We start from the raw sequence: 13,538 nt of genomic DNA on the forward strand, positions 1-13,538 counted from the left end.
GTGCCGGACTTCTTTAGCTTTAGACAGTGGGGAATTTAGGAAACTCTAAAATATCTCCTGTTTGCTACTGTCTAATCCTTCTAGCAATAGAATGCAGAGATATTATTATTATTATTATTATTATTATTATTATTTATTTATTTATTTATTTATTTTATATTTTTTTTTAAATGTATTGTACTATTTTTTACAATTTTATATAAGCATTAACTTGACCTATTATTTGTGAATACATGTAAATCTTTGGTAACTACTTTTATGTGAATTTTTGTAGACATAATACAGAATTAATTTATACTTTTACACAACCCATAGAACACAATGGGGACAAATGATACAATGTAATCTATGGGTGAATAGACTGGAAATCATAAGTTAAAATAAGATACAATGTATCATTTGGGGGAATTTAATTCATAAGTTACAATAAGATACAATGTATCCTATGGGTGAATTAAATTCATAATAAATTACAATAAGATACAATTTATATACAATGTATCATATTGGTGAGTGGACTGAATATCATAATGTGTTACAATAAGATACAATGTGTCATATGGGTGAATTATATTCCTAATAAGTTAAAATAGGATACAATGTATCCTATGGGTGAATGCAATGGAAATCATAATATGTTCCAATAAGATACAATGTATCCTATGGATGAATGGAATGGAAATAATAATAAGTTACAGTAAGATACAATGTATCCTATGGATGAATGGAATGGAAATAATAATAAGTTACAGTAAGATACAATGTATCCTATGGGTGGCTGAAATCATAATAAGTTACAATAAGATACATTGTATACCATGCGTGAATGGACTGGAAGTCATATGTTCCAATAAGATACAATGTATCATATGGGTGAATGAAATTCATAATAAGTTAAAATAAGATACAATGTATCCTACGGGTGAATGCAAAGGAAATCATAATAAGTTACAATACATTACAATGTATCCTATGGATGAATGGAATGGAAATCGTAATAAGTTACAAAAAGATACAATGCATCTTATGGGTGAATGGAATGGAAATCATAATAAGTTACAAAAAGATACAATGTATCCAATGGGTGAATGAAATCATAATACGTTACAATAAAATAGAATGCATCCTATGAGTGAATGAAATCATAATAAGTTACAATACGTTACAATGCATCCTATAAATTAATGTAATGGAAATCATAATAAGTTACAATAAGATACAATGTATCCTATGAGTGAATGGACTAGAAATCATAAGAAGTTACAGTTACAATGTCACTCACAGGTTTTTGGTCTCTGAACTGTTGACCTACAGCTTGTGCAAAACTACAACTTCCAGCATGCCCGGACAGCCGTTGGCTGTCCGGGCATGCTGGCAGTTGTAGTTTTGCAACATTTGGAGGCTCTCAGTTTAGACCCACTGCTATAGATAGATGGACCGGAAATTATTTGGTCCAATTTGTACGACCCAAGTAGTGACACTCCGTTCCCTCATCTGTAAACGTTTCTGTCGCTCTCATTTTTGTCTCCTGACACAACGGATGAGGCTTTACCTGTAAGTCGTCCCCGCTACGCACGCTCACATGTACGTTCGAATAAAATCTTCAGATGGCGAAACAAAAACGCGTGTCGCTGAGGGGGCTGAAATATTCGAAGGCGAGATCTGGGAAGCATAGATAATTGCATTGCTGAGTGCTAAGTTGATCCACCACATTAATAATGTTTTCATTTTCTTAGTCTTACCTTTGGACATTTACTGTTCGGAAAGATTAAATGTTCACGGGCCTTGGGTGGCGAGCTGTCAGCATGGCTCTCATCTGACACCGCCGATAAAAGATAAACTGCGCTGCCGACTTTCCCTCTGTACACTTGTACTCATACGTACGATTCTCCGGAGGACATGGAGGTACATGAATCACACGGCAGAGCGAACATCAGACTGAAATCATCGTAATATTACAGGTAATGGTGGAAAAAGTACATCTAAATAATTACATGTAGTATATACCAAGGTTATACCAACATGGTCCATATCACTATATACAGGAGATATATAACTTATACCAGCTGTACATATATATTATATACAGTATATACCCAGGTTATACCAGCATGGTCCATATCACTATATACAGGAGATATATAACTTATACCAGCTGTACATATATATTATATATAGTATATACCAAGGTTATACCAACATGGTCCATATCACTATATACAGGAGATATATAACTTATACCAGCTGTACATATATATTATATACAGTATATACAAGGTTATACCAGCATGGTCCATATCACTATATACAGGAGATATATAACTTATACCAGCTGTACATATATATTATATATAGTATATACCAAGGTTATACCAACATGGTCCATATCACTATATACAGGAGATATATAACTTATATCAGCTGTACATATATATTATATACAGTATATACCAGGATATACCAGCATGGTCCATATCACTATATACAGGATATATATATATATATATATATATATATATATATATATATATATATCTTATACCAGCTATACATATATATTATATACAGTATATACCCAGGTTATACCAGCATGGTCCATATCCCTATATACAGGAGATATATAACTTATACCAGCTGTACATATATATTATATACAGTATATACCCAGGGTATACCAGCATGGTCCATATCACTATATACAAGAGATATATAACTTATACCAGCTGTAAATATATATTATATACAGTATATACCCAGGTTATACCAGCATGGTCCATATCAGTATATACAAGAGATATATAACTTATACCAGCTGTACATATATATTATATACAGTATATACCCAGGTTATACCAGCATGGTCCATATCACTATATACAGGAGATATATAACTTATACCAGCTGTGCATATATATTATATACAGTATATACCAGGTTATATCAGCATGGTCCATATCACTATATACAGGAGATATATAACTTATACCAGCTGTACATATATATTATATACAGTATATACCCAGGGTATACCAGCATGGTCCAAATCACTATATACAAGAGATATATAACTTATACCAGCTGTACATATATATTATATACAGTATATACCCAGGTTATACCAGCATGGTCCATATCACTATATACAGGAGATATATAACTTATACCAGCTGTACATATATATTATATACAGTATATACCCAGGATATACCAGCATGGTCCATATCACTATATACAGGAGATATATAACTTATACCAGCTGTGCATATCTATTATATACAGTATATACCAGGTTATACCAGCATGGTCCATATAACTATATACAGGAGTTATATAACTTATACCAGCTGTACATATATAATTATATACAGTATATACCAGGTTATACCAGCATGGTCCATATCACTATATACAGGAGATATATAACTTATACCAGCTGTACATATATAATTATATACAGTATATACCAGGTTATACCAGCATGGTCCATATCACTATATACAGGAGATATATAACTTATACCAGCTGTACATATATATTATATACAGTATACATACCAGGTTATACCAGCATGGTCCATATCACTATGTACAGGAGATATATAACTTATACCAGCTGTACATATATATTATATACAGTATATACCCAGGTTATGGCAGCATGGTTCATATCATTATATACAGGAGATATATAACTTATACCAGCTGTACATATATATTATATACAGTATATACCCAGGGTATACCAGCATGGTCCATATCACTATATACAGGAGATATATAACTTATACCAGCTGTACATATATAATTATATACAGGAGATATATAACTTATACCAGCTGTACATATATATTATATACAGTATATGCCCAGGTTATACCAGCATGGTCCATATCACTATATACAGGAGATATATAACTTATACCAGCTGTACATATATATTATATACAGTATATACCAGGTTACACCAGCATGGTCCATATCACTATATACAGGAGATATATGACTTATACCAGCTGTACATATATATTATATACAGTATATACCAGGTTATACCAGCATGGTCCATATCACTATATACAGGAGATATATGACTTATACCAGCTGTACATATATATTATATACAGTATATACCCAGGTTATACCAGCATGGTCCATATCACTATATACAGGAGATATATGACTTATACCAGCTGTACATATATATTATATACAGTATATACCAGGTTATACCAGCATGGTCCATATCACTATATACAGGAGATATATAACTTATACCAGCTGTACATATATATTATATACAGTATATACCAGGTTATACCAGCATGGTCCTTATCACTATATACAGGAGATATATAACTTATACCAGCTGTACATATATAATTATATACAGTATATACCCAGGTTATACCAGCATGGTCCATATCACTATATACAGGAGATATATAACTTATACCAGCTGTACATATATATTATATACAGTATATATACCAGGTTATACCAACTGCCGGTCAGGTTAATTTTAGTTTTTTCAATTCAGCTTTTCCTAATAAAACGTAGACTTTTCGTGGATCTGCGGTTAGTAAACTATTCAGCATTTAATTAAGTATCTAGAAATTGTTCCTTTTATTAGCTAGTGGATATTTTACTGCTGAATTTGTGTAAAATGAAGATTATTGCAATATTCTATAAGTGTTTAGGGAATCGCCCATTATCACTTATTGTTTAGTAGAATGGACAGAAAAATTGACAACAACCTTAAAGGAGTACTCTACTGCAGAGTATTCCTGCTCCGTCCTGCCCGGGCTGCAAAATAAATGAAAATGAACCATCACTCACCTCCCTGGGTTCCTGCGGAGTGTCACTACAGCTGATTGGTCCTCTGGTCCATCTCCTTCATACATCCGGGTGTAACGAAGGGTCACATGGCGCTCAGCCTATCGCCGGCCGCCGCGATCTTCTGCCTCGGCCCAAAATAGGCTGAGCGCCATGTGACGCTTTGTTACACCCAGAAGTATGAAGGAGATGGACCAGAGGACCGATCAGCTGTAGTGACGCTCCGCAGGAACCCAGGGAGGTGAGTGATGGTTCATTTTCATTTATTTTGCAGCCCGGGCAGGACGGAGCAGGAATACTCTGCAGTAGAGTACTCCTTTAAAATGTTTCCCTCACATCCCGACTACTTCCCTTTCCCCATACACAGAAGTGATAGAATAAGGAATCTTCTTACATCATCACTTAGGGGGCGGGGCTAGAGCTCAGATACAAGATTTGGCCCTGCCTTTTGAGACAACAGAGGATAATGCATTGTCTTGGGGGAGAGGGAGGAGCCAGGAGCTGCTGAGACAACACCACACTTACAATGAGAGGACTACACAACTAAGTGTCAGGAGAGTGTTAGGAGACAGAAAGCTGCTGAGACAGCACCACACTGAGAAGAAGAGGGCTACACTACTTTCTGTCAAGAGAGAGGGAGGAGCCAGGAGCTGCTGAGACAACACCACACTTACAATGAGAGGACTACACAACTTAGTGTCAGGAGAGAGTGAGGAGACATAAAGCTGCTGAGACAGCACCACACTGAGAATAAGAGGACTACACAACTCTCTGTCAAGAGAGAGGAATGAGACGGGAAGCTGCTGAGACAACACCACACATACAATGAGAGGATTACACAACTTCTTGTCAGGAGAGAGGTAGGGGCTATGAAGCTACTGAGACAACACCACCCTGACAATGAGAGGACTATAGATGTTTCTGTCAGTAGAGAGGGACAAGACGAGGAGCTGCTGAATCAACACTACAATGGCAATGAGAGGACTACACAATTTACTGTCAGAAGAGAGGGAGGAGTGGGGGAGCTGCAGATACAACACTATACTGACAATAGGAGGACTACACAACTTACAGTCAGGTTAGAGTAAGGAGTCTGGGAGCTGGTGAGACAACACCACACTGACAATGAAAGAACTACATAACTTCCTATCAGGGTGAATCACACAACAATATGCTGAAATCAGTGCAGTTAGTAATAAAAATGTATTAGTAAGAAATATATTTTTCGATTTCAGAATACCCCTTTTAACCACCAATGATTTAATTGTAAATGGTGTAATACTTTACTTGGCCTGTGGTGGTGCTGCAGAGAAACTGAACACAGTACGTTCCAGCACAGATTACAGTTTATTGCTAAGGATTTAAAAATAATAAAAATAATAATAATAAAAATAATGAAATAAATAAATGAAACAAATAATAAAAAATTAAATACCTCTTCGGGAAGATATGAAAAGCCGCTTTGTTGACGTTTGCTCATCCTGATATAAAATGGCACAAACCCATGTTCAGCGAGCGTGCGCTGATACAGCGCCAAATGAATTCAGCAGCGGTGACAATTCTTAAAGAGATCAATATATCGATCAGTTCTGTGCCCGGTCTGGTTATTATTGTACTGTCCACCCAGAAGTCCTGAAATAATTATGACCAAGGGCTTGTTTAGTAGCTCGGCCTTCTGGAAACGCTTGGATTCCTGCCCTGGCAATGGAGAAGTGCATTAAATATAATTACAGCGCAATGCTTAATCACTAACGAAAAAAAAAACGAAAACATTACGCTAACAAAATAAAATGTAAACACGGAGGAGGAACCGGTTATTTCTGTGCTCCGGGAGGGTTACAGGAATAGCGTTCCAAAATTAGCCGACGCTAAAACCGTAGCCGATCGATACTTAACCAGTGAAGTAGGACACGGAGCTGTATATACTGTATATACATTACCGTACGGCACATGCCGGCTCTAATAGAGTCCTGGATGGAAAGTGGCTGGAGGCTACGGATACAGTAGATTACAGATCTGCATTTATTATATTGTTGTATCGGTAAAGCTTGTTACACATAACAGTAACTACATTACCGCTCATGTATTATTCTGCCTATGAGCCAGAATACGGCACCAGCAGATCAGGAGGAAATGTGCGCCATCGTTTCCTCCAAATAATAATAATTAAAAAATTATCATTTTAAAAAAATTACCGCCACCCTAACAAAAATACTCACCATCTATACATGATACCTATGTTAAAGGGGTACTCCACTGCCCGAGTGCATGCTTGGTGCGGATTGCGTGGGTCTTGACATCACGGCCACTCATGATGTCACACCACACCCCCTCAATGCAAGTCTATGGGAGGGGGCGTGGCGGCTGCCACTCCCCCTCCCATAGACTTGCTTTGAGGGGGTGTGATGTGATGTCACAATGGGCGTGACCGTGTCGTTACAACCCCCGCAACCCGCACCCAGCATGCACTCGGGCAGTGGAGTACCCCTTTAAGTTGTCCTAGACTAAAATATTAGGATATATATCTGATCACATGGGTCTTGTACAAGCGCCACCAGCCACAGCGCCATGCACTCCATAGTGGCTGCACACGGTATTGCAGCTGGACCTATTCACTTCAATGGGACAAGCAGCATTACTGGGTACAACCACTATGGAATGTACGGAGCTGAGACTTGTAATGCAACATGCCCGACGTGTTTCTCCTCCCTGCAACATTATCTTAATTTATCATGAAACTTAAAGGCAACAAGTGTTTTTTAAGTACAGCCTATTAAAAAAAAAAAAAAAAAAAAATAAGTACATCCAAAGTACAGTTCCAGTCCTGCAGGAACGTGTGCAAACTGAGTTCCTGCACTTTTTCCACAGCAGGAACACCGTTTCCATTAACAGTAACAGCCCTTGAGTGGAAATCTTGAGTGAGTTCCCACACTTTTTTTCCCCCCAGGACTTGACCCCTGCATCAAAGTCTCTGTAACGGCTGTGGTAGGTGGATCCACGCCTCTCTTAGGCAACAAGGGCACAAAGATCCGGCAGGGAACAGTAGGAAGTGCCGGAACGAAATAGGGTTGGTTTGAGACAAGCACCAATTATTGGTGCACTGGCCCATTAAAGTTAGAAGAGCTGGCGCGCGCGCACCCTGGGAGGTGGGGACGCGCACGCCGGCAGAGATGGGTAGAAGGAGAAGAACAGAGCGGGGCTCGCAGTGTGAGGAAAAGGTCCAGCGGGGAGAGAAGAGGACGGGGTGGAAGGAGGGTGGCAGTCCGGGGTTCGCATGCGGGCGCTTCCCGTAATGCAAACTGCGCCACTGCGGGGAGCAGAGGGCAGAGCCCTAACAGTGTCATATGAAGTGGAGACAAAAAGAGTCTTTGCCCTTTGATGGTTGGGGGCAGGGGGGTCATGACATCACGGCCACACCCCTCGTGATGTCACACCACACCCTCTCAATGCATGTCTATGGGAGGGGGGGTGGGGTTCGCAACACCCCCTCCTATAGACTTGCATTAAGGGGGCGTGGTGTGACGTCACACCCCCATAGCCCGCACCCAGTGCTTCAAACAAAATGTTCCGAACGCTGGGGCAGTGGAGTACCCCTTTAAGACATAATTATTTCATAGTAACAATCACAAACGACATTTGTCGCCTCATATAAATGTATAATGTTGTACAGGAGCTGAGACCCTCATGTGATCTCCCTTAGAGGAAACCTTCTCGCCTGATCCCTTTGTCTCTCTTATTTCTTTCTGTCTTCCGGGGCTCGCGTGAGGAGCCAGTGGGGTAGATTAATAGGAATATCTATTTTTTACTAGAAAGATCTCATTTGAATATTTTCCGAGTGCGATCTATCAGCATCCACTTTGCACAAATAACATGTTTGCCCCAAGGACTGAGTGGTTAATGTGCCAAAACTCAGTATAATAAATATTGGAAGAGGCTGGATCCGGCAGGACACCGGGAGTCAGCTCCGCGCCGCGCGCTACATATCCACTTCATTATCCGTGTTATTAGGGAGCGCAGACGGTGTTCCTGCAGGTCGCCGAGGTCGTGAACTAGAGATGTGTGTGTTATGGGGGATCTTATGCATTGATTTTCTCATAGACTTAGATTAAAAATCTATAAATGCAGGAAATATAAAAACTTACATGATTTGGAGACTGTATTTTTTATGACGATTTAAATTGTAGCCATGAAGAGTCCGCGAGTGTAACAATTACCCAGACTCTTCTAGAAATGCAGAGACACAAAACATTAGAAGATATGAACAGATAGATGTGGGGTTCAGCACAGTGGTAATCTAGCATTCATGTGGAACAATAGAGGATGATTACACTTGGGGTACAGGATGATAACACTTGGGGTACAGGATGATAACACTTGGGGTATAGGATGATAACACTCGGGGTACAGGATGATAACACTTGGGGTACAGGATGATAACACTTGGGGTATAGGATGATAACACTTGGGGTACAGGATGAAGACACTTGGGGTACAGGATGATACACGTGGGGTACAGGATGATAACACTTGGGGTACAGGATGATAACACTTGGGGTACAGGATGATGACACTTGGGGTACAGGATGATAACACTTGGGGTACAGGATGATAACATTTGGGGTAAAGGAAAAAAACGCTTGGGGTACAGGATGATGACACTTGGGGTACAGGAAAATAACACTTGGGGTAGAGGATGATGACACTTGGGGTACAGGAAAATAACACTTGGGGTAGAGGATGATAACACTTGGGGTACAGGATGATAACACTTGGGGTAAAGGATGATGACACTTGGGGTACAGGATAATAACACATGGAGTACAGGATGATGACACTTGGGGTACAGGATGATAACACTTGGGGTACAGGATAATAACACTTGGGGTACAGGATGATAACACTTGGGGTACAGGATATTGACACTTGGGGTACAGGATAATAACACTTGGGGTACAGGATGATAACACTTGGGGTACAGGATAATAACACTTGGGGTACAGGATGATGACACTTGGGGTACAGGATAATAACACTTGGGGTACAGGATAATAACACTCGGGGTACAGGATGATGACACTTGGGGTACAGGATAATAACACTTGGGGTACAGGATGATGACACTTGGGGTACAGGATAATAACACTTGGGGTACAGGATAATAACACTCGGGGTACAGGATAATAACACTTGGGGTACAGGATAAAGACATTTGGGGTACAGGATGATAACACTTGGGGTACAGGTTGATAACACTTGGTGTACAGGATAACAACACTTGGGGTACAGGATGATAACACTTGGGGTACAGGATAATGACACTTGGGGTACAGGGTGATAACACTTGGGGTACAGAATGATAACACTTGGGGTACAGGATGATAACACCTGGAGTACATGATAATAACACTTGGGGTACAGGATAATGACACTTGGGGTACAGGATGATAACACTTGGGGTACAGGATGATAACACTTGGGGTACAGGATGATAACACTTGGGGTACAGGATAATAACACTTGGGGTATAAGATAATAACACTTGAGACACAGGATGATAACACTTGGGGTACAGGATTATAACACTTGGGGTACAGGATAATTAAACTCGGGGTGCAGCATGATAACACTTGGGGTACAGGATAATAACACTTGGGGTACAGGATAATAACACTTGGAGTACAGGATGATGACACTTGGGGTACAGGATAATAACACTTGGGGTACAGGATAATAACACTTGGGGTACAGGATAATGAGACTTGGAGTACAGGATGATGACACTTGGGGTACAGGGTGATGACACTCGGGGTACAGGGTGATGACACTCAGGGTACAGGATGATAACACTTGGGGTACAGGATAATAACACTTGGAGTACAGGATGATGACACTTGGGGTACAGGATGATAACACTTGGGGTACATGATGATAACACTTGGGGTACAGGATGATAACACTTGAGGAACAGGATAATAACACTTGGGGTACAGGATAATGACACTTGGGGTACAGGATGATAACACTTGGGGTACAGAATGATAACACTTGGGGTACAGGATGATAACACTTGGGGTACAGGATGATGACACTCGGGGTACAGGATAATAACACTTGGGGTACAAGATAATAACACTTGGGGTACAGAATAACACTCAGGGTACAGGATAATAACATGTGGGGTACAGAATAACACTCAGGGTACAGGATAATAACACTTGGGGTGCAGGATGATAACACTTGGGGTACAGGATAATAACACTTGGGGTACAGGATGATAACACTTGGGGTACAGGATAATAACACTTGGGGTACATGATAATGACACTTGGGGTACAGGATAATAACACTTGGAGTACAGGATAATAACACTTGGGGTACAGGGTGATGACACTTGGGGTACAGGATGATAACACTCGGGGTACAGGATGATGACACTCGGGGTACAGGATGATAACACTTGGGGTACAGGATGATAACACTTGGGGTACAGGATAATGACACTTGGGGTACAGGATAATAACACGGGGTAAAGGATGATAACACTTGGGGTACAGGATGATGACACTTGGGGTACAGGATAATAACACGGGGTACAGGATGATAACACTTGGGGTACAGGATAATGACACTTGGGGTACAGGATAATAACACGGGGTACAGGATGATAACACTTGGGGTACAGGATAATGACACTTGGGGTACAGGATAATAACACGGGGTACAGGATGATAACACTTGGGGGACAGGATGATAACACTTGGGGGACAGGATGATGACACTTGGGGTACAGGATAATAACACTTGGGGTACAGGATGATGACACTTGGGGTACAGGATAATAACACTTGGGGTACAGGATGATAACACTTGGGGTACAGGATAATGACACATGTGGTACAGGATGATAACACTTGGGGTACAGGATAATGACACTTGGGGTACAGGATAATAACAATTGGGGTGCAGTATAATGAAACTTGGGGTACAGGATGATAACACTTGGGGTACAGGTTAATAACACTTGGAGTACAGGATAACACTTGGGGTACAGGGTAATAACACTTGGGGTACAGGATGATAACACTTGGAGTACAGGATGATAACACTTGGGGTGCAGGATGATAACACTTGGGGTACAGGATGATGACACTTGGGGTGCAGGATGATAACACTTGGGGTACAGGATGATGACACTTGGGGTACAGGATGATGACACTTGGGGTACAGGATGACACTTGGGGTACAGGATGATGACACTAGGGGTACAGGATAATGACACTTGGGGTACAGGATAATGACACTTGGGGTGCATGATGATTACACTTGGGATACAGGATAATAACACTTGGGGTACAGGATAATAACACTTGGGGTACAGGATGATAACACTTGGGGTACAGGTTGATAACACTTTGAGTACAGTATAATGACACTTGGGGTACAAGATAATAACACTTGGGGTACAGGATGATAACACTTGGGGTACATGATGATAACACTTGGGGTACAGGATGATAACACTTGGGGTACAGGATGATAACACTTGGGGTACAGGATAGTAACACTTGGGGTACAGGATAATGACACTTGGGGTACAGGATAATGACACTTGGGGTACAGGGTGATAACACTTGGGGTGCAGGATGATGACACTTGGGGTACAGGATGATAACACTTGGGGTACAGGATAATAACACTTGGGGTACAGGATGATAAAATTTGGGGTACAGGATAATGACACTTGGGGTACAGGATGATAACATTTGGGGTACAGGATAATAACACTTGGGGTACAGGATAATGACACTTGGGGTACAGGATGATAACACTTGGGGTACAGGATGATAACACTTGGGGTACAGGATAATAACACTTGGGGTACAGGATAATGACACTTGGGGTACAGGATAATGACACTTGGGGTACAGGGTGATAACACTTGGGGTGCAGGATGATGACACTTGGGGTACAGGATGATAACACTTGGGGTACAGGATAATAACACTTGGGGTACAGGATGATAAAATTTGGGGTACAGGATAATGACACTTGGGGTACAGGATGATAACATTTGGGGTACAGGATAATAACACTTGGGGTACAGGATAATGACACTTGGGGTACAGGATGATAACACTTGGGGTACATGATGATAACACTTGGGGTACAGGATAATAACACTTGGGGTACAGGATATTGACACTTGGGGTACAGGATAATGACACTTGGGGTACAGGATAATAACACTTGGGGTACAGGATATTGACACTTGGGGTACAGGATAATGACACTTGGGGTACAGGATAATAACACTTGGGGTACAGGATATTGACACTTGGGGTACAGGATAATGACACTTGGGGTACAGGATATTGACACTTGGGGTATTTCAACTGAAATTCTGTTTGTTTTTCTCTGTATATTTTATCTTCCACTATAACTTTTTTTATTTTTATAACCAGTACATTGTAGATAAAGACGTATTTGTTTTCAGTGCATGGACACTTCAACTGAAAGAAAGATTAGTTATTTTAAATGACATTTATTTTTTAGTTAGTTGTTTGTTTTTTTATTTATTTATTTTAAGAAAATGTTTAATACAAATTAAAATACAAATATATTCATTTCTTTATCTTAATAATTATTTATTTAAAGATTTTTTTTAATAATAACACATCTTCCTTTGAGTTGATTTGTAAATATATT

At 40.0% G+C, this 13,538-nt stretch overlaps 1 protein-coding gene and 1 long non-coding RNA gene across 6 annotated transcripts in view; one reads left to right on the forward strand and one right to left on the reverse strand.

Annotated features, from left to right (window-relative positions):
• Positions 1-13,538, forward strand: part of PCDH11X (protocadherin 11 X-linked) — a 1,464,252-nt gene that overhangs the window by 27,717 nt on the left and 1,422,997 nt on the right. The window lies entirely within an intron of this gene.
• On the reverse strand, positions 1,411-6,716 carry LOC130290841 (uncharacterized). The gene is made up of 3 exons (XR_008847714.1): positions 6,268-6,716; positions 1,743-1,938; positions 1,411-1,662 (listed from the first exon to the last, which is right to left on the reverse strand). It is a non-coding gene; the product is annotated as an uncharacterized LOC130290841 (long non-coding RNA).

This window comes from Hyla sarda, chromosome 9 (assembly GCF_029499605.1).
Source record: "Hyla sarda isolate aHylSar1 chromosome 9, aHylSar1.hap1, whole genome shotgun sequence".
Classification (NCBI taxonomy): domain Eukaryota; kingdom Metazoa; phylum Chordata; class Amphibia; order Anura; family Hylidae; genus Hyla; species Hyla sarda.